The sequence below is a fragment of the Mesocricetus auratus genome, unplaced genomic scaffold (assembly GCF_017639785.1).
Source record: "Mesocricetus auratus isolate SY011 unplaced genomic scaffold, BCM_Maur_2.0 Super-Scaffold_100030, whole genome shotgun sequence".
NCBI classification, from domain to species: domain Eukaryota; kingdom Metazoa; phylum Chordata; class Mammalia; order Rodentia; family Cricetidae; genus Mesocricetus; species Mesocricetus auratus.
Genome location: NW_024429211.1, coordinates 4,200,873 through 4,225,741, shown reverse-complemented (window position 1 = coordinate 4,225,741; position 24,869 = coordinate 4,200,873). Strand labels below are relative to the sequence as shown.

The 24,869-nt window shown below is 41.3% G+C and overlaps 13 non-coding genes across 13 annotated transcripts; all 13 read right to left on the bottom strand.

The window, feature by feature from the left end:
• Nucleotides 1-1,366: 1,366 nt before the first annotated feature.
• LOC121134831 lies at nucleotides 1,367-1,445 on the bottom strand. Its single transcript, XR_005872040.1, has one exon. It is a non-coding gene; the product is annotated as a small nucleolar RNA SNORD115 (small nucleolar RNA).
• Nucleotides 1,446-3,110: 1,665 nt separating this feature from the next.
• On the bottom strand, nucleotides 3,111-3,187 carry LOC121134907. Its single transcript, XR_005872114.1, has one exon. It is a non-coding gene; the product is annotated as a small nucleolar RNA SNORD115 (small nucleolar RNA).
• A 1,666-nt stretch (nucleotides 3,188-4,853) lies between these two features.
• On the bottom strand, nucleotides 4,854-4,932 carry LOC121134814. The gene has a single exon (XR_005872024.1). It is a non-coding gene; the product is annotated as a small nucleolar RNA SNORD115 (small nucleolar RNA).
• Nucleotides 4,933-6,596: 1,664 nt separating this feature from the next.
• On the bottom strand, nucleotides 6,597-6,675 carry LOC121134829. Its single transcript, XR_005872038.1, has one exon. It is a non-coding gene; the product is annotated as a small nucleolar RNA SNORD115 (small nucleolar RNA).
• A 1,666-nt stretch (nucleotides 6,676-8,341) lies between these two features.
• On the bottom strand, nucleotides 8,342-8,420 carry LOC121134827. The gene has a single exon (XR_005872036.1). It is a non-coding gene; the product is annotated as a small nucleolar RNA SNORD115 (small nucleolar RNA).
• A 1,665-nt stretch (nucleotides 8,421-10,085) lies between these two features.
• Nucleotides 10,086-10,164, bottom strand: LOC121134844. The gene has a single exon (XR_005872053.1). It is a non-coding gene; the product is annotated as a small nucleolar RNA SNORD115 (small nucleolar RNA).
• A 1,665-nt stretch (nucleotides 10,165-11,829) lies between these two features.
• Nucleotides 11,830-11,908, bottom strand: LOC121134826. Its single transcript, XR_005872035.1, has one exon. It is a non-coding gene; the product is annotated as a small nucleolar RNA SNORD115 (small nucleolar RNA).
• Nucleotides 11,909-13,573: 1,665 nt separating this feature from the next.
• Nucleotides 13,574-13,652, bottom strand: LOC121134833. The gene has a single exon (XR_005872042.1). It is a non-coding gene; the product is annotated as a small nucleolar RNA SNORD115 (small nucleolar RNA).
• Nucleotides 13,653-15,317: 1,665 nt separating this feature from the next.
• On the bottom strand, nucleotides 15,318-15,396 carry LOC121134841. The gene has a single exon (XR_005872050.1). It is a non-coding gene; the product is annotated as a small nucleolar RNA SNORD115 (small nucleolar RNA).
• Nucleotides 15,397-17,061: 1,665 nt separating this feature from the next.
• On the bottom strand, nucleotides 17,062-17,140 carry LOC121135072. The gene has a single exon (XR_005872263.1). It is a non-coding gene; the product is annotated as a small nucleolar RNA SNORD115 (small nucleolar RNA).
• Nucleotides 17,141-18,810: 1,670 nt separating this feature from the next.
• LOC121134881 lies at nucleotides 18,811-18,889 on the bottom strand. The gene has a single exon (XR_005872089.1). It is a non-coding gene; the product is annotated as a small nucleolar RNA SNORD115 (small nucleolar RNA).
• Nucleotides 18,890-20,831: 1,942 nt separating this feature from the next.
• On the bottom strand, nucleotides 20,832-20,910 carry LOC121134858. The gene has a single exon (XR_005872067.1). It is a non-coding gene; the product is annotated as a small nucleolar RNA SNORD115 (small nucleolar RNA).
• A 1,912-nt stretch (nucleotides 20,911-22,822) lies between these two features.
• LOC121134863 lies at nucleotides 22,823-22,900 on the bottom strand. Its single transcript, XR_005872072.1, has one exon. It is a non-coding gene; the product is annotated as a small nucleolar RNA SNORD115 (small nucleolar RNA).
• Between the last annotated feature and the right edge of the window lie 1,969 nt (nucleotides 22,901-24,869).

The window sequence follows — 24,869 nt, the reverse complement described above, 5'->3', positions numbered from 1 at the left end:
CATTTTAACAAGAAAGAGGAAATTCACAGAGATTTCATGGGGCAGAATTTAAAAAAAAACTGGGCTTTACCAAAAATTAATCATAAAATATTTTAAAACACACACAGGTTATGGCATCTATACCAAATTGTTAGTTTTGAATACTTCTATAGATGGCTGTAGATCATAATGAGAATGTGTTCAGAGAAAGGATGTCAGATATACTTTTTGATACTTATGTAATTATTAAGATAATTCTGGAAAGTCAAAAGTTCTTTGGAGTGTATAATAATGAATTTTATTCCTTGGGGGTGGTGCTGGAACCATACAGAGAAAAGGTGTTATAGATGCTTTTCTATACATAGATTTCTTTCCAGAATATTTGACAATGGCACTTGAAATTTTATGAGAATTATGTCTGGTGAATAGTATCCACATGTTGCTGAGCCTGTGCATGTAGGCCAAGAGTGGAATGCCTGGACAGTTGCAAAATGTCAAATTGCTTCATGTGTCCTGATGCCTGATTGGCAGGACAAGTTCACTAATCCTAACATTAGAAAAGGTACCTGAATTTGCCTTACAACTGTGTACATTAGTCCGCTAGAAAACTGAGTCTCTGTCTCCTTTTTGACCCTCAGAAATGTAACATAGTGATCTAGCTGGAGTCCTGGGCCTTCACACTGGACACCCCTGAGCAGTATCTATGCAATATTAGAGCATGAAAACATCTTGGCACAGTGAGCACATGAAGTTCTTGATAAGGCCGCAACATTCGGTAAGGAAGATATTTGAAGAATACTTTCACCTATAAATGAGCTGTGCAAGGAAAATGGACTGAACCTCTTGACCCATTTTCTGTGTCCCACCTTTTTGAAAATTCACTGCGCAATAATCTAATATCTACTAATTGGAATTCTAAATAATGAAGAATCCTTAATTTCCATTCGTTTTTCATGGTCTTAGTCCGATGGTATTCCCAAATGGAAGGGAGAGCCCAAGCTCTCTCACTTAAATTTCACTGGATTCCTAGAATGTCCTGTTTTATAATGTTTGAAGTAGGATATCCAAAGGAGACCAGGTACTTCAGCTGATATTTCCACGTACCTGAATGTGAAATGATTGAGGCACCATGTCCGCATCTTCGTTCACTGAAATGCAGAAGAGAAGAAATGGAAATGATCAGAGTGCTGATGTGGGCCAGCTTGACATACATAGATTTTGCCAATAATGCCTTCCTTAGCAGGACTCATGCTCCCCTAAAGATGAGCAATTGGACTTAAGAGGATTCACCAGAAGGGAAAAATGTTGGGTGAATGAGGCCCCTTACAATGGCCTATGTTGAAGGCCTAATGGGCCTATCCTCCATTTCTCCCCTGTCCTTTATTCTGGGCCTCAGCAGAACCATACTGAACATGATATTGTTGTCATCACCTCTCTTCATGACATTTTTTTGTCATCATAGACCCGTGTCCTCAGAAGGCAATGCCAAATCTGCTAGTGGGAAACAAACAGTGCTGCTTACCAGGATGACAAAGACCAACTATCTAGAAGGTAGGTCTCAGCAAGCTTCACACAAATGGTCAGCGGGAATAGGACTCCTGCAGGGTATCAAGCAGAAACAGTTGTCTCTGTCAAAGAAAATTTTATGGTTCCAAATTTGCAAGTCAGTGTCTGCAGAATTGCAATGCTCAGGTTTAGAAAGCCCAAATCGAGATTATGATGATTGGTTGCATTGATAATCAGTGCTTTTTGGTAGATAAAGATAAATTGCAAATGCGGTTACCTGTTGCAAAACCTATCCAGGTTTACCCTTCTCTGCTGTCATCCTCATCCTCACTGCAAGCATAAAATTCATGATGTGACAGACAATTGGAAGGGCACATTATAGGACTGTATAAAACATTTTACCATCTGATTATCCACTGTGTCTTACAAGTTCGAAGACTTCTCATCTGCTCTGCACAGAGCTATACTATTTCCCTCTCACATCACTGAGTAGTCACGATTGAAGGATGCATAAACTCAAGTTTCTTAATTGCCCAAGCACCCCATGCATAGGATCACTTCACCTGTTCTTATGTCCAGTTAATTATCACATGAAGGATGGTGGACTTTATAACTTGGGATGTCATTCATATGTTTGAAATTTTATGAGAATTATGTGGGGTGAGTAGTATCCACAAGTTGCTGAGCATGTGCATGTAGGCCAAGAGTGGAATGCCTGGACAGTTGCAAAATGTCAAACTGCTTCATGAGTCCTGATGCCTGATTGGCAGGACAAGTTCACTAATCCTAACATAAGAAAAGGTATCTGAATTTGCCTTACACCTGTGTACATTAGTCCGCTAGAAAACTGAGTCTCTGTCTCCTTTTTGACCCTCAGAAATGTAACATAGTGATCTAGCTGGAGTCCTGGGCCTTCACAATGGACACCCCTGAGCAGTATCTATGCAATATTAGACCATGAAAACATCTTGGCACAGTGAGCACATGAAGTTCTTGATAAGCCCGCAACATTCGGTAAGGAAGATATTTGAAGAATACTTTCACCTATAAATGAGCTGTGCAAGGAAAATGGACTGAACCACTTGACCCATTTTCTGTGTCCCACCTCTGTGAAAATTCACTGCGCAATAATCTAATATCTACTAATTGGAATTCTAAATAATGAAGAATCCTTAATTTCCATTCGTTTTTCATGGTCTTAGTCCGATGGTATTCCCAAATGGAAGGGAGAGCCCAAGCTCTCTCACTTAAATTTCACTGGATTCCTAGAATGTCCTGTTTTATAATGTTTGAAGTAGGATATCCAAAGGAGACCAGATACTTAAGCTGATATTTCCACGTACCTGAATGTGAAATGATTGAGGCACCATGTCCGCATCTTCGTTCACTGAAATGCAGAAGAGAAGAAATGGAAATGATCGGAGTGCTGATGTGGGCCAGCTTGACATACAAAAATTTTGCCAATAATGCCTTCCTTAGCAGGACTCATGCTCCGATAAAGATGAGCACTTGGACTTAAGAGGATTCACCAGAAGGGAAAAATGTTGGGTGAATGAGGCCCTTTACAATGGCCTATGTTGAAGGCCTAATGGGCTATCCTCCAATTCTCCCCTGTCCTTTATTCTGGCCCTCAGCAGAACCATACTGAACATGATATTGTTTTCATCACCTCTCTTCATGACATTGGTGTCATCATAGACCCGTGTCCTCAGAAGGCAAAGCTATATCTGCTAGTGGGAAACAAACAGTGCTGCTTACCAGGATGACAAAGACCAACTATCTAGAAGGTAGGTCTCAGCAAGCTTCACACAAATGGTCAGCGGGAATAGGACTCCTGCAGGGTATCAAGCAGAAACAGTTGTCTCTGTCAAAGAAAATTTTATGGTTCCAAATTTGCAAGTCAGTGTCTGCAGAATTGCAATGCTCAGGTTTAGAAAGCCCAAAACGAGATTATGATGATTGGTTGCATTGATAATCAGTGCTTTTTGGTAGATAAAGATAAATTGCAAATGCGGTTACCTGTTGCAAAACCTATCCAGGTTTAACCCTTCTCTGCTTTCATCCTCATCCTCACTGCATGCATAAAATTCATAATGTGACAGACAATTGGAAGGGCACATTATAGTACTGTAGAAAACATTTTACCATCTGATCATTCACTGTGTCTTACAAGATCGAAGACTTCTCATCTGCTCTGCACAGAGCTATACTATTTCCCTCTCACATCACTGAGTAGTCACGATTGAAAGATGCATAAACTCAAGTTTCTTAATTGCCCAAGCACCCCATGCATAGGATCACTTCACCTGTTCTTCTGTCCAGTTAATTATCACATGAAGGATGGTGGACTTTATAAATTGGGATGTCATTCATGTGTTTGAAATTTTATGAGAATCATGTGGGGTGAGTAGTATCCACAAGTTGCTGAGCCTGTGCATGTAGGCCAAGAGTGGAATGCCTTGACAGTTGCAAAATGTCAAACTGCTTCATGAGTCCTGATGCCTGATTGGCAGGACAAGATCACTAATCCTAACAAAAGAAAAGGTATCTGAATTTGCCTTAAACTGTGTACATTAGTCCGCTAGAAAACTGAGTCTCTGTCTCCTTTTTGACCCTCAGAAATGTAACATAGTGATCTAGCTGGAGTCCTGGGCCGTCACACTGGACACTCCTGAGCAGTATCTATGCAATATTAGACCATGAAAACATCTTGGCACAGTGAGCACATGAAGCTCTTGATAAGGCCGCAACATTCGGTAAGGAAGATATTTGAAGAATACTTTCACCTATAAATGAGCTATGCAAGGAAAATGGACTGAACCTCTTGACCCATTTCCTGTGTCCCACCTTTTTGAAAATTCACTGTGCAATTATCTAATATCTACTAATTGGAATTCTAAATGATGAAGAATCCTTAATTTCCATTCGTTTATCATGGCCTTAGTCCGATGGTATTCCCAAATGGTAGTGAGAGCCCAAGCTCTCTCACTTAAATTTCACTGGATTCCTAGAATGTCATGTTTTACAATGTTTGAAATAGGATATCCAAAGGATACCAGGTACTTAAGCTGATATTTCCACGTACCTGAATGTGAAATGATTGAGGCACCATGTCCGCATCTTCGTTCACTGAAATGCAGAAGAGAAGAAATGGAAATGATCACAGTGCTGATGTGGCCCATCTTGACATACATAGATTTTGCCAATAATGCCTTCCTTAGCAGGACTCATGCTCCGCTAAAGATGAGCACTTGGACTTAAGAGGATTCACCAGAAGGGAAAAATGTTGGGTGAATGAGGCCCTTTACAATGGCCTATGTTGAAGGCCTAATGGGGCTATCCTCCATTTCTCCCCTGTCCTTTATTCTGGGCCTCAGCAGAACCATACTGAACATGATATTGTTGTCATCACCTCTCTTCATGACATTAGTTTGTCATCATAGACCCGTGTCCTCAGAAGGCAAAGCTATATCTGCTAGTGGGAAACAAACAGTGCTGCTTACCAGGATGACAAAGACCAACTATCTAGAAGCTAGGTCTCAGCAAGCTTCACTCAAATGGTCAGCGGGAATAGGACTCCTGCAGGGTATCAAGCAGAAACAGTTGTCTCTGTCAAAGAAAATATTATGGTTCCAAATTTGCAAGTCAGTGTTTGCAGAATTGCAATGCTCTGGTTGAGAAAGCCCAAATCGAGATTATGATGATTGGTTGCATTGATAATCAGTGCTTTGTGGTAGATAAAGATAAATTGCAAATGCGGTTACCTGTTGCAAAACCTATCCATGTTTAACCCTTCTCTGCTTTCACCCTATCCTCACTGCAAGCATTAAATTCATGATATGACAGACAATTGGAAGGGCACATTATAGGACTGTAGAAAACATTTTACCCTCTGATTATCCACTGTGTCTTACAAGTTCGAAGACTTCTCATCTGCTCTGCACAGAGCTATACTATTTCCCTCTCACATCACTGAGTAGTCACGATTGAAGGATGCATGAACTCAAGTTTCTTAATTGCCCAAGCACCACATGCATAGGATCACTTCACCTGTTCTTATGTCCAGTTAATTATCACATGAAGGATGGTGGACATTATATCTTGGGATGTCATTCATGTGTTTGAAATTTTATGAGAATTATGTGGGGTGAGTAGTATCCACAAGTTGCTGAGCCTGTGTATGTAGGCCAAGAGTGGAATGCCTGGACAGTTGCAAAAAGTCAAACTGCTTCATGATTCCTGATGCCTGATTGGCAGGACAAGTTCACTAATCCTAACATAAGAAAAGGTATCTGAATTTGCCTTACAACTGTGTACTACAGTCCACTAGAATACTGAGTCTCTGTCTCCTTTTTGACCCTCAGAAATGTAACATAGTGATCTAGCTGGAGTCCTGGGCCGTCACACTGGACACCCTGAGCAGTATCTATTCAATATTAGAGCATGAAAACATCTTGGCACAGTGAGCACTTGAAGCTCTTGATAAGGCCGTAACATTCGGTAAGGAAGATATTTGAAGAATACTTTCACCTATAAATGAGCTGTGCAAGGAAAATGGACTGAACCTCTTGACCCATTTCCTGTGTCCCACCTTTTTGAAAATTCACTGCGCAATTATCTAATATCTACTAATTGGAATTCTAAATGATGAAGAAACCTTAATTTCCATTCGTTTTTCATGGCCTTAGTCCGATGGTATTCCCAAATGGAAGGGAGAGCCCAAGCTCTCTCACTAAAATTTCACTGGATTCCTAGAATGTCATGTTTTATAATGTTTGAAGTAGGATATCCAAAGGAGACCAGGTACTTCAGCTGATATTTCCACGTACCTGAATGTGAAATGATTGAGGCACCATGCCCGCATTTCATTCACTGAAATGCAGAAGGGAAGAAATGGAAATGATCACAGTGCTGATGTGGGCCAGCTTGACATACATAGATTTTGCCAATAATGCCTTCCTTAGCAGGACTCATGCTCCGATAAAGATGAGCACTTGGACTTAAGAGGATTCACCCGAATGGAAAAATGTTGGGTGAATGAGGCCCTTTACAATGGCCTATGTTGAAGGCCTAATGGGCCTATACTCCATTTCTCCCCTGTCCTTTAGTCTGGGCCTCAGCAGAACCATACTGAACATGATATTGTTGTCATCACCTCTCTTCATGACATTGGTTTGTCATCATAGACCCGTGTCCTCAGAAGGAAAAGCTATACCTGCTAGTGGGAAACAAACAGGGCTGCTTACCATGATGACAAAGACCAACTATCTAGAAGGTAGGTCTCAGCAAGCTTCACACAAATGGTCAGCGGGAATAGGACTCCTGCAGGGTATCAAGCAGAAACAGTTGTCTCTGTCAAAGAAAATTTTATGGTTCCAAATTTGCAAGTCAGTGTCTGCAGAATTGCAATGCTCAGGTTTAGAAAGCCCAAATCAAGATTATGATGATTGGTTGCATTGATAATCAGTGCTTTGTGGTAGATAAAGAAAATTGCAAATGCAGTTACCTGTTGCAAAACCTATCCATGTTTATCCCTTCTCTGCTTTCATCCTCATCCTCACTGCAAGCATTAAATTCATGATATGACAGACAATTGGAAGGGCACATTATAGGACTGTAGAAAACATTTTACCCTCTGATTATCCACTGTGTCTTACAAGTTCGAAGACTTCTCATCTGCTCTGCACAGAGCTATACTATTTCCCTCTCACATCACTGAGTAGTCACGATTGAGGGATGCATAAACTCAAGTTTCTTAATTGCCCAAGCACCACATGCATAGGATCACTTCACCTGTTCTTATGTCCAGTTAATTATCACATGAAGGATGGTGGACATTATATCTTGGGATGTCATTCATGTGTTAGAAATTTTATGAGAATTATGTGGGGTGAGTAGTATCCACAAGTTGCTGAGCCTGTGTATGTAGGCCAAGAGTGGAATGCCTGGACAGTTGCAAAATGTCAAACTGCTTCATGAGTCCTGATGCCTGATTGGCAGGACAAGTTCACTAATCCTAACATAAGAAAAGGTATCTGAATTTGCCTTACAACTGTATACATTAGTCCGCTAGAAAACTGAGTCTCTGTCTCCTTTTTGACCCTCAGAAATGTAACATAGTGATCTGGCTGGAGTCCTGGGCCGTCACACTGGACACTCCTGAGCAGTATCTATGCAATATAAGAGCATGAAAACATCTTGGCACAGTGAGCACATGAAGCTCTTGATAAGGCCGTAACATTCGGTAAGGAAGATATTTGAAGAATACTTTCACCTATAAATGAGCTGTGCACGGAAAATGGACTGAACCTCTTGACCCATTTCCTGTGTCTCACCTTTTTGAAAATTCACTGCGCAATTATCTAATATCTACTAATTGGAATTCTAAATGATGAAGAATCCTTAATTTCCATTCGTTTTTCATGGTCTTAGTCCGATGGTATTCCCAAATGGAAGGGAGAGCCCAAGCTCTCTCACTTAAATTTCACTGGATTCCTAGAATGTCATGTTTTATAATGTTTGAAGTAGGATATCCAAAGGAGACCAGGTACTTCAGCTGATATTTCCACGTACCTGAATGTGAAATGATTGAGGCACCATGTCCGCATCTTCGTTCACTGAAATGCTGAAGAGAAGAAATGGAAATGATCAGAGTGCTGATGTGGGCCAGCTTGACATACATAGATTTTGCCAATAATGCCTTCCTTAGCAGGACTCATGCTCCCCTAAAGATGAGCAATTGGACTTAAGAGGATTCACCAGAAGGGAAAAATGTTGGGTGAATGAGGCCCTTTACAATGGCCTATGTTGAAGGCCTAATGGGCCTATCCTCCAATTCTCCCCTGTCCTTTATTCTGGGCCTCAGCAGAACCATACTGAACATGATATTGTTGTCATCACCTCTCTTCATGACATTGGTTTGTCATCATAGACCCGTGTCCTCAGAAGGCAAAGCTATATCTGCTAGTGGGAAACAAACAGTGCTGCTTACCAGGATGACAAAGACCAACTATCTAGAAGCTAGGTCTCAGCATGCTTCACACAAATGGTCAGCGGGAATAGGACTCCTGCAGGGTATCATGCAGAAACAGTTGTCTCTGTCAAAGAAAATTTTATGGTTCCAAATTTGCAAGTCAGTGTCTGCAGAATTGCAATGCTCAGGTTTCGAAAGCCCAAATCGAGATTATGATGATTGGTTGCATTGATAATCAGTGCTTTGTGGTAGATAAAGATAAATTGCAAATGCGGTTACCTGTTGCAAAACCTATCCAGGTTTAACCCTTCTCTGCTTTCATCCTCATCCTCACTGCAAGCATAAAATTCATGATGTGACAGACAATTGGAAGGGCACATTATAGGACTGTAGAAAACTTTTTACCATCTGATCATTCACTGTGTCTTACAAGTTCGAAGACTTCTCATCTGCTCTGCACAGAGCTATACTATTTCCCTCTCACATCACTGAGTAGTCACGATTGAAAGATGCATAAACTCAAGTTTCTTAATTGCCCAAGCACCCCATGCATAGGATCACTTCACCTGTTCTTATGTCCAGTTAATTATCACTTGAAGGATGGTGGACTTTATAACTTGGGATGTCATTCATGTGTTTGAAATTTTATGAGAATTATGTGGGGTGAGTAGTATCCACAAGGTGCTGAGCCTGTGCATGTAGGCCAAGAGTGGAATGCCTGGACAGTTGCAAAATGTCAAACTGCTTCATGAGTCCTGATGCCTGATTAGCAGGACAAGTTCACTTATCCTAACAAAAGAAAAGGTATCTGAATTTGCCTTAAACTGTGTACATTAGTCCTCTAGAAAACTGAGGCTCTGTCTCCTTTTTGACCATCAGAAATGTAACATAGTGATCTAGCTGGAGTCCTGGGCTGTCACACTGGACACTCCTGAGCAGTATCTATGCAATATTAGACCATGAAAACATCTTGGCACAGTGAGCACATGAAGCTCTTGATAAGGCCGCAACATTCGGTAAGGAAGATATTTGAAGAATACTTTCACCTATAAATGAGCTGTGCAAGGAAAATGGCCTGAACCTCTTGACACATTTCCTGTGTCCCACCTTTTTGAAAATTCACTGCGCAATTATCTAATATCTACTAATTGGAATTCAAAATGATGAAGAATCCTTAATTTCCATTCGTTTATCATGGCCTTAGTCCGATGGTATTCCCAAACGGTAGTGAGAGCCCAAGCTCTCTCACTTAAATTTCACTGGATTCCTAGAATGTCATGTTTTACAATGTGTGAAGTAGGATATCCAAAGGAGACCAGGTACGTCAGCTGATATTTCCACGTACCTGAATGTGAAATGATTGAGGCACCATGTCCGCATCTTCGTTCACTGAAATGCTGAAGAGAAGAAATGGAAATGATCAGAGTGCTGATGTCGCCAGCTTGACATACATAGATTTTGCCAATAATGCCTTCCTTATCAGGACTCATGCTCCCATAAAGATGAGCACTTGGACTTAAGAGGATTCACCAGAAGGGAAAAATGTTGGGTGAATGAGGCCCTTTACAATGGCCTATGTTGAAGGCCTAATGGGCCTATCCTCCATTTCTACCCTGTCCTTTATTCTGGGCCTCAGCAGAACCATACTGAACATCATATTATTGTCATCACCTTTCTTCATGACATTGGTTTGTCATCATAGACCCGTGTCCTCAGAAGGCAAAGCTATATCTGCTAGTGGGAAACAAACAGTGCTGCTTACCAGGATGACAAAGACCAACTATCTAGAAGCTAGGTCTCAGCAAGCTTCACTCAAATGGTCAGCGGGAGTAGGACTCCTGCAGGGTATCAAGCAGAAACAGTTGTCTCTGTCAAAGAAAATTTTATGGTTCCAAATTTGCCAGTCAGTGTCTGCAGAATTGCAATGCTCAGGTTGAGAAAGCCCAAATCGAGATTATGATGATTGGTTGCATTGATAATCAGTGCTTTGTGGTAGATAAAGATAAATTGCAAATGCGGTTACCTGTTGCAAAACCTATCCATGTTTAACCCTTCTCTGCTTTCATCCTTATCCTCATTGCAAGCATTAAATTCATGGTATGACAGACAATTGGAAGGGCACATTATAGGACTGTAGAAAACATTTTACCATCTGATTATCCACTGTGTCTTACAAGTTCCAAGACTTCTCAACTGCTCTGCACAGAGCTATACTATTTCCCTCTCACATCACTGAGTAGTCACGATTGAAGGATGCATAAACTCAAGTTTCTTAATTGCCCAAGCACCACATGCATAGGATCACTTCACCTGTTCTTATGTCCAGTTAATTATCACATGAAGGATGGTGGACATTATATCTTGGGATGTCATTCATGTGTTTGAAATTTTATGAGAATTATGTGGGGTGAGTAGTATCCACAAGTTGCTGAGCCTGTGTATGTAGGCCAAGAGTGGAATGCCTGGACAGTTGCAAAAAGTCAAACTGCTTCATGAGTCCTGATGCCTGATTGGCAGGACAAGTTCACTAATCCTAACATAAGAAAAGGTATCTGAATTTGCCTTACAACTGTGTACTACAGTCCACTAGAATACTGAGTCTCTGTCTCCTTTTAGACCCTCAGAAATGTAACATAGTGATCTGGCTGGAGTCCTGGGCTGTCACACTGGACATCCTGAGCAGTATCTATGCAATATTAGAGCATGAAAACATCTTGGCACAGTGAGCACATGAAGCTCTTGATAAGGCCGCAACATTCGGTAAGGAAGATATTTGAAGAATACTTTCACCTATAAATGAGCTGTGCACGGAAAATGGACTGAACCTCTTGACCCATTTCCTGTGTCCCGCCTTTTTGAAAATTCCCTGCGCAATTATCTAATATCTACTAATTGGAATTCAAAATGATGAAGAATCCTTAATTTCCATTCGTTTTTCATGGTCTTAGTCCGATGGTATTCCCAAATGGAAGGGAGAGCCCAAGCTCTCTCACTTAAATTTCACTGGATTCCTAGAATGTCATGTTTTATAATGTTTGAAGTAGGATATCCAAAGGAGACCAGGTACTTAAGCTGATATTTCCACGTACCTGAATGTGAAATGATTGAGGCACCTTGCCCGCATTTCTTTCACTGAAATGCAGAAGAGAAGAAATAGAAATGATCAGAGTGCTGATGTGGGCCATCTTGACATACATAGATTTTGCCAATAATGCCTTCCTTAGCAGGACTCATGCTGCGATAAAGATGAGCACTTGGACTTAAGAGGATTCACCAGAAGGGAAAAATGTTGGGTGAATGAGGCCCTTTACAATGGCCTATGTTGAAGGCCTAATGGGCCTATCCTCCATTTCTCCCCTGTCCTTTAGTCTGGGCCTCAGCAGAACCATACTGAACATGATATTGTTGTCATCACCTCTCTTCATGACATTGGTTTGTCATCATAGACCCGTGTCCTCAGAAGGAAAAGCTATACCTGCTAGTGGGAAACAAACAGTGCTGCTTACCAGAATGACAAAGACCAACTATCTAGAAGGTAGGTCTCAGCAAGCTTCACACAAATGGTCAGCGGGAATAAGACTCCTGCAGGGTATAAAGCAGAAACAGTTGTCTCTGTCAAAGAAAATTTTATGGTTCCAAATTTGCAAGTCAGTGTCTGCAGAATTGCAATGCTCAGGTTTCAAAAGCCCAAAACGAGATTATGATGATTGGTTGCATTGATAATCAGTGCTTTTTGGTAGATAAAGATAAATTGCAAATGCAGTTTCCTGTTGCAAAACCTATCCATGTTTATCCCTTCTCTGCTTTCATCCTCATCCTCACTGCAAGCATAAAATTCATGATGTGACAGACAATTGGAAGGGCACATTATAGGACTGTAGAAAACTTTTTACCATCTGATCATTCACTGTGTCTTACAAGTTCGAAGACTTCTCATCTGCTCTGCACAGAGCTATACTATTTCCCTCTCACATCACTGAGTAGTCACGATTGAAAGATGCATAAACTCAAGTTTCTTAATTGCCCAAGCACCCCATGCATAGGATCACTTCACCTGTTCTTATGTCCAGTTAATTATCACATGAAGGATGGTGGACTTTATAACTTGGGATGTCATTCATGTGTTTGAAATTTTATGAGAATTATGTGGGGTGAGTAGTATCCACAAGGTGCTGAGCCTGTGCATGTAGGCCAAGAGTGGAATGCCTGGACAGTTGCAAAATGTCAAACTGCTTCATGAGTCCTGATGCCTGATTAGCAGGACAAGTTCACTAATCCTAACAAAAGAAAAGGTATCTGAATTTGCCTTAAACTGTGTACATTAGTCCTCTAGAAAACTGAGGCTCTGTCTCCTTTTTGACCATCAGAAATGTAACATAGTGATCTAGCTGGAGTCCTGGGCCGTCACACTGGACACTCCTGAGCAGTATCTATGCAATATTAGACCATGAAAACATCTTGGCACAGTGAGCACATGAAGCTCTTGATAAGGCCGCAACATTCGGTAAGGAAGATATTTGAAGAATACTTTCACCTATAAATGAGCTGTGCAAGGAAAATGGCCTGAACCTCTTGACACATTTCCTGTGTCCCACCTTTTTGAAAATTCACTGCGCAATTATCTAATATCTACTAATTGGAATTCAAAATGATGAAGAATCCTTAATTTCCATTCGTTTATCATGGCCTTAGTCCGATGGTATTCCCAAACGGTAGTGAGAGCCCAAGCTCTCTCACTTAAATTTCACTGGATTCCTAGAATGTCATGTTTTACAATGTGTGAAGTAGGATATCCAAAGGAGACCAGGTACGTCAGCTGATATTTCCACGTACCTGAATGTGAAATGATTGAGGCACCATGTCCGCATCTTCGTTCACTGAAATGCTGAAGAGAAGAAATGGAAATGATCAGAGTGCTGATGTCGCCAGCTTGACATACATAGATTTTGCCAATAATGCCTTCCTTATCAGGACTCATGCTCCCATAAAGATGAGCACTTGGACTTAAGAGGATTCACCAGAAGGGAAAAATGTTGGGTGAATGAGGCCCTTTACAATGGCCTATGTTGAAGGCCTAATGGGCCTATCCTCCATTTCTACCCTGTCCTTTATTCTGGGCCTCAGCAGAACCATACTGAACATGATATTATTGTCATCACCTTTCTTCATGACATTGGTTTGTCATCATAGACCCGTGTCCTCAGAAGGCAAAGCTATATCTGCTAGTGGGAAACAAACTGTGCTGCTTACCAGGATGACAAAGACCAACTATCTAGAAGCTAGGTCTCAGCAAGCTTCACTCAAATGGTCAGCGGGAGTAGGACTCCTGCAGGGTATCAAGCAGAAACAGTTGTCTCTGTCAAAGAAAATTTTATGGTTCCAAATTTGCCAGTCAGTGTCTGCAGAATTGCAATGCTCAGGTTGAGAAAGCCCAAATCGAGATTATGATGATTGGTTGCATTGATAATCAGTGCTTTGTGGTAGATAAAGATAAATTGCAAATGCGGTTACCTGTTGCAAAACCTATCCATGTTTAACCCTTCTCTGCTTTCATCCTTATCCTCATTGCAAGCATTAAATTCATGGTATGACAGACAATTGGAAGGGCACATTATAGGACTGTAGAAAACATTTTACCATCTGATTATCCACTGTGTCTTACAAGTTCCAAGACTTCTCAACTGCTCTGCACAGAGCTATACTATTTCCCTCTCACATCACTGAGTAGTCACGATTGAAGGATGCATAAACTCAAGTTTCTTAATTGCCCAAGCACCACATGCATAGGATCACTCCACCTGTTCTTATGTCCAGTTAATTATCACATGAAGGATGGTGGACATTATATCTTGGGATGTCATTCATGTGTTTGAAATTTTATGAGAATTATGTGGGGTGAGTAGTATCCACAAGTTGCTGAGCCTGTGTATGTAGGCCAAGAGTGGAATGCCTGGACAGTTGCAAAAAGTCAAACTGCTTCATGAGTCCTGATGCCTGATTGGCAGGACAAGTTCACTAATCCTAACATAAGAAAAGGTATCTGAATTTGCCTTACAACTGTGTACTACAGTCCACTAGAATACTGAGTCTCTGTCTCCTTTTAGACCCTCAGAAATGTAACATAGTGATCTGGCTGGAGTCCTGGGCTGTCACACTGGACATTCTGAGCAGTATCTATGCAATATTAGAGCATGAAAACATCTTGGCACAGTGAGCACATGAAGCTCTTGATAAGGCCGCAACATTCGGTAAGGAAAATATTTGAAGAATACTTTCACCTATAAATGAGCTGTGCACGGAAAATGGACTGAACCTCTTGACCCATTTCCTGTGTCCCACCTTTTTGAAAATTCACTGCGCAATTATCTAATATCTACTAATTGGAATTCAAAATGATGAAGAATCCTTAATTTCCATTCGTTTTTCATGGTCTTAGTCCGATGGTATTCCCAAATGGAAGGGAGAGCCCAAGCTCTCTCACTTAAATTTCACTGGATTCCTAGAATGTCATGTTTTATAATGTTTGAAGTAGGATATCCAAAGGAGACCAGGTACTTAAGCTGATATTTCCACGTACCTGAATGTGAAATGATTGAGGCACCTTGCCCGCATTTCTTTCACTGAAATGCAGAAGAGAAGAAATAGAAATGATCAGAGTGCTGATGTGGGCCATCTTGACATACATAGATTTTGCCAATAATGCCTTCCTTAGCAGGACTCATGCTCCCCTAAAGATGAGCACTTGGACCTTAGAGGATTCACCAGAAGGGAAAAATTTTGGGTGAATGAGGCCCTTTACAATGGCCTATGTTGAAGGCCTAATGGGCCTATCCTCCATTTCTCCCCTGTCCTTTAGTCTGGGCCTCAGCAGAACCATACTGAACATGATATTGTTGTCATCACCTCTCTTCATGACATTGGTTTGTCGTCATAGACCCGTGTCCTCAGAAGGAAAAGCTATATCTGCTAGTGGGAAACAAACAGTGCTGCTTACCAGGATGACAAAGACCAACTATCTACAAGGTAGGTCTCAGCCAGCTTCACACAAATGGTCAGCGGGAATAGGACTCCTGCAGGATTTCAAGCAGAAACAGTTGTCTCTGTCAAAGAAAGTTTTATGGTTCCAAATTTGCAAGTCAGTGTCTGCAGAATTGCAATGCTCAGGTTCAGAAAGCCCAAATCGAGATTATGATGATTAGTTGCATTGATAATCAGTGCTTTTTGGTAGATAAAGATAAATTGCAAATGCGTTTACCTGTTGCAAAACCTATCCATGTTTAACCCTTCTCTGCTTTCATCCTCATCCTCACTGCAAGCATAAAATTCATGATGTGACATACAATTGGAAGGGCACATTTTAGGACTGTAGAAAACATTTTACCATCTGATCATTCACTGTGTCTTACAAGTTCGAAGTCATCTCATCTGCTCTGCACAGAGCTATACTATTTCCCACTCACATCACTGAGTAGTCACGATTGAAGGATGCATAAACTCAAGTTTCTTAATTGCCCAAGCACCACATGCATAGGATCACTTCACCTGTTCTTATGTCCAGTTAGTTATCACATGAAGGATGGTGGACTGTATAACTTGGGATGTCGTTCATGTGTTTTAAATTTTATGAGAATTATGTGGGGTGAGTAGTATCCACAAGTTGCTGAGCCTGTGCATGTAGGCCAAGAGTGGAACGCCTGGACAGTTGCAAAATGTCAAATTGCTTCATGTGTCCTGATGCCTGATTGGCAGGACAAGTGCACTAATCCTAACATAAGAAAAGGTATCTGAATTTGCCTTACAACAGTGTATATTAGTCTGCTAGAAAACTGAGTCTCTGTCTCCTTTTTGACCCTCAGAAATGTAACATAGTGATCTAGCTGGAGTCCTGGGCCTTCACACTGGACACCCCTGAGCAGTATATGCAATATTAGAGCATGAAAACATCTTGGCACAGTGAGCACATGAAGTTCTTGCCAAGGCCGTAACATTCGGTAAGGAAGATATTTGAAGAATACTTTCACCTATAAATGAGCTGTGCAAGGAAATTGGACTGAACCTCTTGACCCATTTCCTGTGTCCCACCTCTTTGAAAATTCACTGCTCAATTATCTAATATCTACTAATTGGAATTCTAAATGACGAGGGATCTTTAATTTCCATCCGATTATCATGGTCTTAGTCCGATGGTATTCCCAAAAGGAAGGGAGAGCCCAAGCTCTCTCACTTAAATTTTACTGGATCCTAGAATGTCATGTTTTATAATGTTTGAAGCAGGATATCCAAAGGAGACCAGGTACTTAAGCTGATATTTCCACGTACCTGAATGTGAAATGATTGAGGCACCAAGTTTGCATGTTCGTTCACTGAAATGCAGAAGAGAAGAAATGGAAATGATCAGAGTGCTGATGTGGGCCAGCTTGACATACATAGAATTTGCCAAAAACTGCCTTCCTTAGCAGGACTCATGCCCCCCAAAAATGAGCACTTGGACTTAACATTATTCACCAGAAGGGAAATATGTTATGTGAATGAAGCCCTTTACACTGGCCTATGATGAAAGCCAAATGTTCCTAGTCCCCCATTTCTCCCCTGTCCTTTATTCTGGGCCTCAGCAGAACCATACTGAACATGATATTGATGTCATCACCTCTCTTCATGACATTGGTTTGTCATTATAGACCCGTGTCCTCAGAAGGCAAAGCTATACCTACGAGTTGGAAACAAACAATGCTGCTTACCAGGATTACAAAGTCTAAATATCTAGAAGGTAGTTCTCAACAAGCTTCACACAATTGGTCAGCGGGAATAGTACTCCTGCAGGGTATCAAGCAGAAACAGTTGTCTCTGTCAAAGAAAATTTTATGGTTCCAAAGTTGCAAGTCAGTGTCAGCAGAATTGCAGTGCTCAGGTTTGGAATTCCCAAATCTACATTAAGATGATTGCGTGCAGTGATTATCAGTGCTTCCGGGTAGATCATGTTGACTTGTAAATGCGGTTATCTTTTTGCCAAAACTATCCAAGTTTTACCCTTCACTTGTTTCATCCTCATCCTTACTGCCAGCATACAATTTCTGAGGTGACAGACAATTGGAAGGCCATATTATAGTCCTGGTGAAATCATTTTAGCATCTGATCATTCACTGTGTCTAACAAGGTCCAAGACATCTCATGTGCTCTGCAAAGAGCTAACTATTTCCCTCTGACATCACTGAGTATCTACAATTGAAGGATGCATAACCTGAAGTTTCTTAATTACCCAAGTACTACATGCATAGGATTACTTCACCTGTTCTTTTGTCCAGTTAATTATCACATGAAGGGTGGTGGTCTTTATATCTTGGGATGTCATTCATGTGTTTGAAATTTTATGAGAATTATGTGGGGTGAGTAGTATCCACATGTTGTTGAGCCTGTGCATGTAGGCCAAGATTGGAATGCCTGGACAGTTGCAAAATGTCAAATTGCTTCATGTGTCCTGATGCCTGCATGGCATTACAAGTTCACTAATCCTAACATAAGAAAAGGTATCTGAATTTGCCTTACAACTGTTTACATTAGTCCACTAGAAACCTGAGTCTCTGTCTCATTTTTGACCGTCAGAAATTTTGACATAGTGATCTAGCTGGAGTCCTGGGCCTTCACACTGGACACCCCTGAGCAGTATCTATGTAATATTGGAGCATGAAATCATCTTGGTACAGTGAGCACATGAAGCTCTTGCCAAGGCCGTAACATTCAGTATGGAAGATATTTGAAGAATACTTTCCCTATCAATCAGCTGTGCAAGTAAAATGGACTGAATGTCTTGACTCATTTCTTGTGTCCCACCTGTTTGAAAATTCACAGCTCAATAACCTAATAACTACTAATTGGAATTCTAAAAGACGAGGAATCTTTAATTTCCATCCGTTTATCATGGTGATAGTCAGAGGGTATTCCCAAAAGTAAGGGTGAGCCCCAGGTCTCTCACTTAAATTTCACTGGATTCCTAGAAGGTCATGTTTTCTAATGTTTGAAGTAGGATATCCAAAGTAGACCAGGTACTTAAGCTGATATTTCCCCGTATCTGAATATGAAATGTATGAGGCAACAAGTCTGCATCTTTCATCACTGAAATGCAGAAGAGTAGAAAGGGAAATGAGCAGAGTGCTGTTGCGGGCCAGCTTGACATACATAGATTTTGCCAAATAATGCCTTCCTTAGCAGGACTCATTCTCCCCTAAAGATGATCTCCTGGACTTAACAGGATTCACCAGAAGGGTAACATTGCTTGGTGAATGAGGGCCTGTGCACTGGACTATGAGAAATGCAAAAAGACCCTAGTCCCCCATTTCTCCCTTGTCCTTTAGGCTGTGCCTCAGCTCTACCATACTGAACATGATTTTTATGTCATTACCTCTCTTCATGACATTGGTTTGTCATCATAGTCCCGTGTCCTCAGAAGGCAGAGTTATACCTGCAAGTGGGACACAAACAATGCTGCTTACCAGCATGACAAAGACAATCTATGTAGAAGGTAGGTCTCAGCAAGCTTCACACAAATGGTCACCGAGCCTTTGACTCCTGCAGGGTATCAAGCAGAATCAGTTGTTCAGGTAAGGAAAATTTTATGGTTCCAAATTGGCTAGTCAGTGTCAGCAGAATTGCAATGCTCAGGTTTGGAATGCCCAAAATCTAGATTAAGAATGTTGGTTGCATTGATAATCAGTGCTTTGGTTTAGATTATCTACAGTTTAAATAGTGTTACCTGTTTGCCACGGCTAGCCAAGTTTAACACATCACTGGTTTCATTCTCATCATCATTGCCAGCATTCAATGCATGAGGTGACGGACAATTGTGAGGGCATATTATAGTCATGGTGAATGCATTTACTATCTGATCATTCACTGGGTCTTACAATGTCCAAGAAATCTCATCTGCTCTGAAGAGAGCTATCCTGTTTCCCTCTGACATCACTGAGTACTCACCATTGTAGGATGCATAACCTCAACTTTCTTAATTTCACAAGCACCACATGTGTATGATCCCTTCACATGTTCTCTAGCCCAATTCCTTGTCACATGAAGGATGTCGGACTTTATATCTTGGGATGTCATTCTTGTGTTTGAAATTTCCTGCCACTTAGAGTGGTGAGTTGGTATCCACATAATGCAGATCCTGTGCGTCTATGCAAAGTGGGGAATGCCTGTCCAGTTACACACTGTCTAATTGCATCATGTGGCCAGTTGCCTGCATATCACGACAAATTCACTAATGCTAACATAAAGAAATGGTTACTGAGTTTAACTTACTGATGTTTACATTAGTCCACTAGAACACTGCCAAGTCTCTGTCACATTTTTGACCCTCAGAAATGTAACCTAGTGATCTCCCTGTAGTCCTGGTCCTGCACAGTGGACTCTCTTAGTACTATCTATGCAAGACTGGAGTATGAATACTTCTTGGCACAGTGAGCATATGAAACTCTTTCCAAGTCCATAACAATCGGTATGAAAGGTATTTGAAAAATACATTAATCTATCAATGAGCTGTGCAAGGAAAATGGACTGCTTTGTACATTAGTCCCCTAGAAAACTGTGAGTCTCTGCCTCCTTTTTGACACTCAGAAAGGTAACATAGTGATTTAGCTGGTGTCCTGGGCCTTCACACTGGACACACCTGAGCAGTATCTATGCAATATTGGAGCATGAAAACAACTTGGCACAGTGAGCACATGAAGCTCTTTCCAAGGCTGTAACATTCGGCATGGAAGGCGTTTGGAGAATACTTTCACCTATCAATGAGCTGTGCAAGGAAAAAGAACTGAACGTCTTGACCCATTTCTTGTGTCCCACCTCTTTGAAAATTCACAGCTCAATTACATAATACCTACTAATTGGAATTCTAAATGACGAGGAATCTTTAATTTCCATCCTTTTATCATGGTCTTATTCAGATGGTATTCCCAAAGGGAAGGGAGAGCCCAAGGTCTCTCACTTAAATTTCACTGGATTCCTAGATGGTCCTATTTTCTAATGTTTGAAGTAGGATATCCATGGGAAATATCCATAGGAGACCAGGTACTTTAGCTGATATTTCCACGTACCTGAATGTGAAATATTTGAGGCACCAAGTCTGCATCTTCGTTCATTGAAATCCAGAAGAGAAGAAATGGAAATGATCAGAGTGCTGATGCGGGCAGGCTTGACATACATAGATTTTGCCAAAAATTGCCTTCCTTAGCAGGACTCATGCTTCCCTAAAGATGAGCCCCTGGACTTAACAGGATTCCCCCAGAAGGGAAACACTGCTGGGTGAATGAGTGCCTGTGCACTGGCCTATGAGAAAGGCCTAATGGGCCTAGTCCCCCATTTCTCCCTTGTCCTTTAGCCTGGGCCACAGCAGAACCATACTGAACATGATATTTATGACATCACCTCTCTTCATGATATTGGTTTGTCATCATAGACTCATGTTCTCAGAAGGCAGAACTATACCTGCAAGTGGGACACACACAATGCTGTTTACCAGCATTTCAATGACCATCTATGTAGAAGGTAGGTCTTGCAACCTTCACTCAAATTGTCAGCGGGCATTAAACTCCTGCAGTGTATCAAGTAGAATCAGTTCTCTCAGTTAAGGAAAATTTTTATGGTTCCAAATTGGCTAGTCAGTGTCAGCAGAATTTCAATGCTCAGGTTGGAATGCCAAAAATCTAGATTATGATGATTGGATGCATTGATAATCAGTGCTTTTGGGTAGATAATGATAAATTGCAAATGCAGAAACCTGTTTGCCACACCTAGTCAAGTTTAACACATCACTGGTTTCTTTCTCATCATCCCTGCCATCATTCAATGCATGAGGTGACAGACCATTGTGAGGGCATATTATAGGCCTGGTGAAAACATTTTACCATCTGATCATTCACTGTGTCTTACAAGGTCCAAGACATCTCATGTGCTCTGCACAGAGCTAACTATTTCCCTCTGACATCACTGAGTACTCACAATTGAAGGATGCATGACCTCAGGTTTCTTAATTGCCCAAGCACCACACGCATAAGATCACTTCGCATGTTCTTTTGTCCAGTTAATTATAACATGAAGGGTGGTGGACTTTATATCTTGGGATGTCATTCATGTGTTTGAAATTTTATGAGAATTATGTCGGGTGAGTCTTACAAGGTCCAAGACATCTCATCTGCTCTGCACAGAGCTATCCTATTTCCCTCTGACATCACTGAGTACTCACCATTTTAGGATGCATAATCTCAGGTTTCTTAACTGACCAAGCACAACATGCATAGGATTCCTTCACCTGTTTTCTTCCCCAATTCCTTAACACATGAAGGATGGAGATCTTTATAGCTTCGGATGTCATTCATGTGTTTGAAATTTCTTGCCACTTATGTTTGGTGAGTTTGTATCCACATAATGAGGAGCCTGTACATCTCCGCCATAGGGGAATGCCTGTCCAGTTTCACACTATCGAATTTCCTCATGTGGCCTGTCGCCTGCATATCAGGACAAGTTTACTAATCCTAACAAAAAGAAATCGCATGTGAGTCTAACTTAGTGATGTGTAATTAGTCCACTAGAACACTGTGTGTCTCTGTCTCCCTTTTGACCCTCAGAAAGGAAACCTAATGATCTCCCTGCTGTCCTGGGCCTGCACACTTGACACTCCTGAGCACCATCTATGCAAGACTGGAGCATGAATACTTCCTGGCACAGTGAGACCATAAAGCTCTTGCCAAGGCAGTAACAATCAGTATGGAAGGTATTTGAAAAATACATTAACCTATCAATGAGCTGTGTAATTAAAATGTACTGAAAATCCTGATCCATTTCTTGTGTCCCACGTGTTCGAAAATTCACAGCTCAGTTATGCAATATCTAGTAATTGGAATTCTAAAAGGCAAGGCAACTTTAATTGCCATCTTTTATCATGGTCTTAGTCAGATTGGATTCCCAAATGAAGCGAGAAGCCAAGCTTTATGGCTAAATTTCACTGGATTCCTAGAAGGTCTTGTTTTCTAATGTATGAAGGAGGATATCAAGAGGTGTCATAGGTACTTAAGCTGATATTTCCACGTACCTCAAAGAGAAATGATTGAGGCAAAAAGTCTGCATTCTCGTTCACTGAAATGCAGAAGATTAGATGGAATTGAGCAGAATGCTAATGTGGGCCAGCATTAACATACATAGATTTTGCCAAAACGTGCCTTCCTTGGCAAGAGTCATGCTCCCCTAAAGAAGAGCACCTGGACTTAACAGGATTCCCCAGCATGGAAACACTGCTGGGTGAATGTGGGCCTGTGCAGTGGCCTATGGACAGGCCTGATGTGCCTAGTCTCCCATTTATCCCCTGTGCTTTAGCATGGGCCTCAGCGTACTCCCCTGAGCATGATATTTATGTCAGCACCTCTCTTGATGACATTGGTTTGTCATCATAGACGCTTATCCTTATAAGGCATAGCTATGGCTGCTAGTGGGACACAAACAGTGATGCTTACCATGATGACAAAGACCATCTATCCATAAAGTAGGTCTTGGCAGGCTTCACACAAATGGTCAGCATGCATTAGACTCCTGCAGGGGATCAAGCAGAATCAGTTTTCTTAGTAAGAAAAAATTTGTCGTTTCAAAATTCAAGTCAGTGTCAGCAGTATTGCAATGCTGAGGTTTGGAATCTATCAAACTATGGATTATGATAATCGGGGGCATTGATAATCAGTGCTTTGGGGTAGATAACGATAAATTTCTAATGTGGTTACCTGTTTTCCACCCCTAGCCAAGTTTAGCCCTTGACTGACTTCATCCTCATCCTCACTGCCAGCATTCATTCCATGAGGTGACAGACCATTGGGAGAGCATATTAATAGGGCTCATGAAAACATTTTACCATCTGATCATGTACTATGTTTTACAGGGTCCAAGATATCTCATCTGCTCTGAATAGCACTATCCCATTTCTTGCTGATATCACTGACCACTCACCATTTTATGATGAATAACCTCAGTTTTCGTAATTGCCCAATCACCGCATGCATAGGATCCCTTCATATGTTCTCTTGGCTAATTCTTTATCACATGAAGGATGGAGGCATTTATAACTTGGGATGCCATTGATGTGTTTGAAATTTCATGCCACTTATGTGTGATGAGCGGTTCTCCACATTTTGATGAGCCTGTGCATCTAGGATATAGTGGTATGCCTGGCTAGATGTATGCTGTTGAATTGCCTCATATTTCCTAATGCCTACAAGGCAGGAAAAGTTCACTAATCCTAATAAAATGAAAACGTATCTGATTTTGCCCTGCTCATATGTATATTAGTCCATATAACACTCTGAGACTCTGTCTCTCTTTTGAGCCCTAGACAGGTAACCAAGTGATCTCCCTTGAGTTGAGGGCCTGAACACTGGACAATACTGAGTGCCATCTACACAAGTGTGGAGCATGAAACCTTCCTGACACAGTGATAACATGAAACTCTTATGAAGGCAGTTACAATCAGTATGGAAGTTATTTGAAGAATATATTCACCTATCAATGAGCTGTGCAAGGAATATGGCCTGAACTTCCTGAACCATTCCTTGTGAATTACCTCTTCGAACAGTCACTGCACAGTTACACAATACCTACCACTTGGAATTCTAAAAGACAAGGCAGCTTGAATTACCATTATTTTATCATGGTCTTAGGCCTAGGGGATTCCCAAAAGGAAGGGAGAGCCCAAGTTCTATGGCTTAAATGTCACTGGCTTCATAGAAGGTCATGTTTTCTAATGTTTGAAGGCAGATATCGAAAACTTACCCAGGCACTTAACATGAACTTTCCACTTACCTGAAGGAGAAAGGATTGGAGCACCAAGTATGCATGTTGGATCACTGAAATCCATAAGAGAATGATGGACATGAGCAGAGTGCTGATGCCGGCCAGCATTGACATACATGGATTGCCCAAATTATTGCCTTCTGATACATGACTCATGCTCTCCAAAAGAAGAGCTACTAGATCTCACAGGAATCCCCAGACAGGGAACCACTCCTGGGTAAATGAGGGCCTGTGTTCTGGCTTATGAGAATGGCCTGAGTAGCTTAGGTCCCCATTTCTCTCCTGTCCTTTAGCCTGGTCCTCAGCGTGATCCTATTGAGCATGATTTGCCATCATAGACCCATGTACTCAGAAGGCATATCTATACCTGATAATGGGACACAAATCATGCTTCTTACCAGGATGACAAAAAACATCTAGAAGGAAATCTCAGCAAGCTTCAGACCAATGGTCAGCTTGCATTAGGCTCCTGCAAGTGATCAAGCAGAATCAGTTCTCTTAGTCAAGAAAATTTAGCATCACCAAAATGTCCTGTCAGTGTCAGAGGAATTGAAATGCCCAGCTTCAGAAATCCAAACACTCTACACAA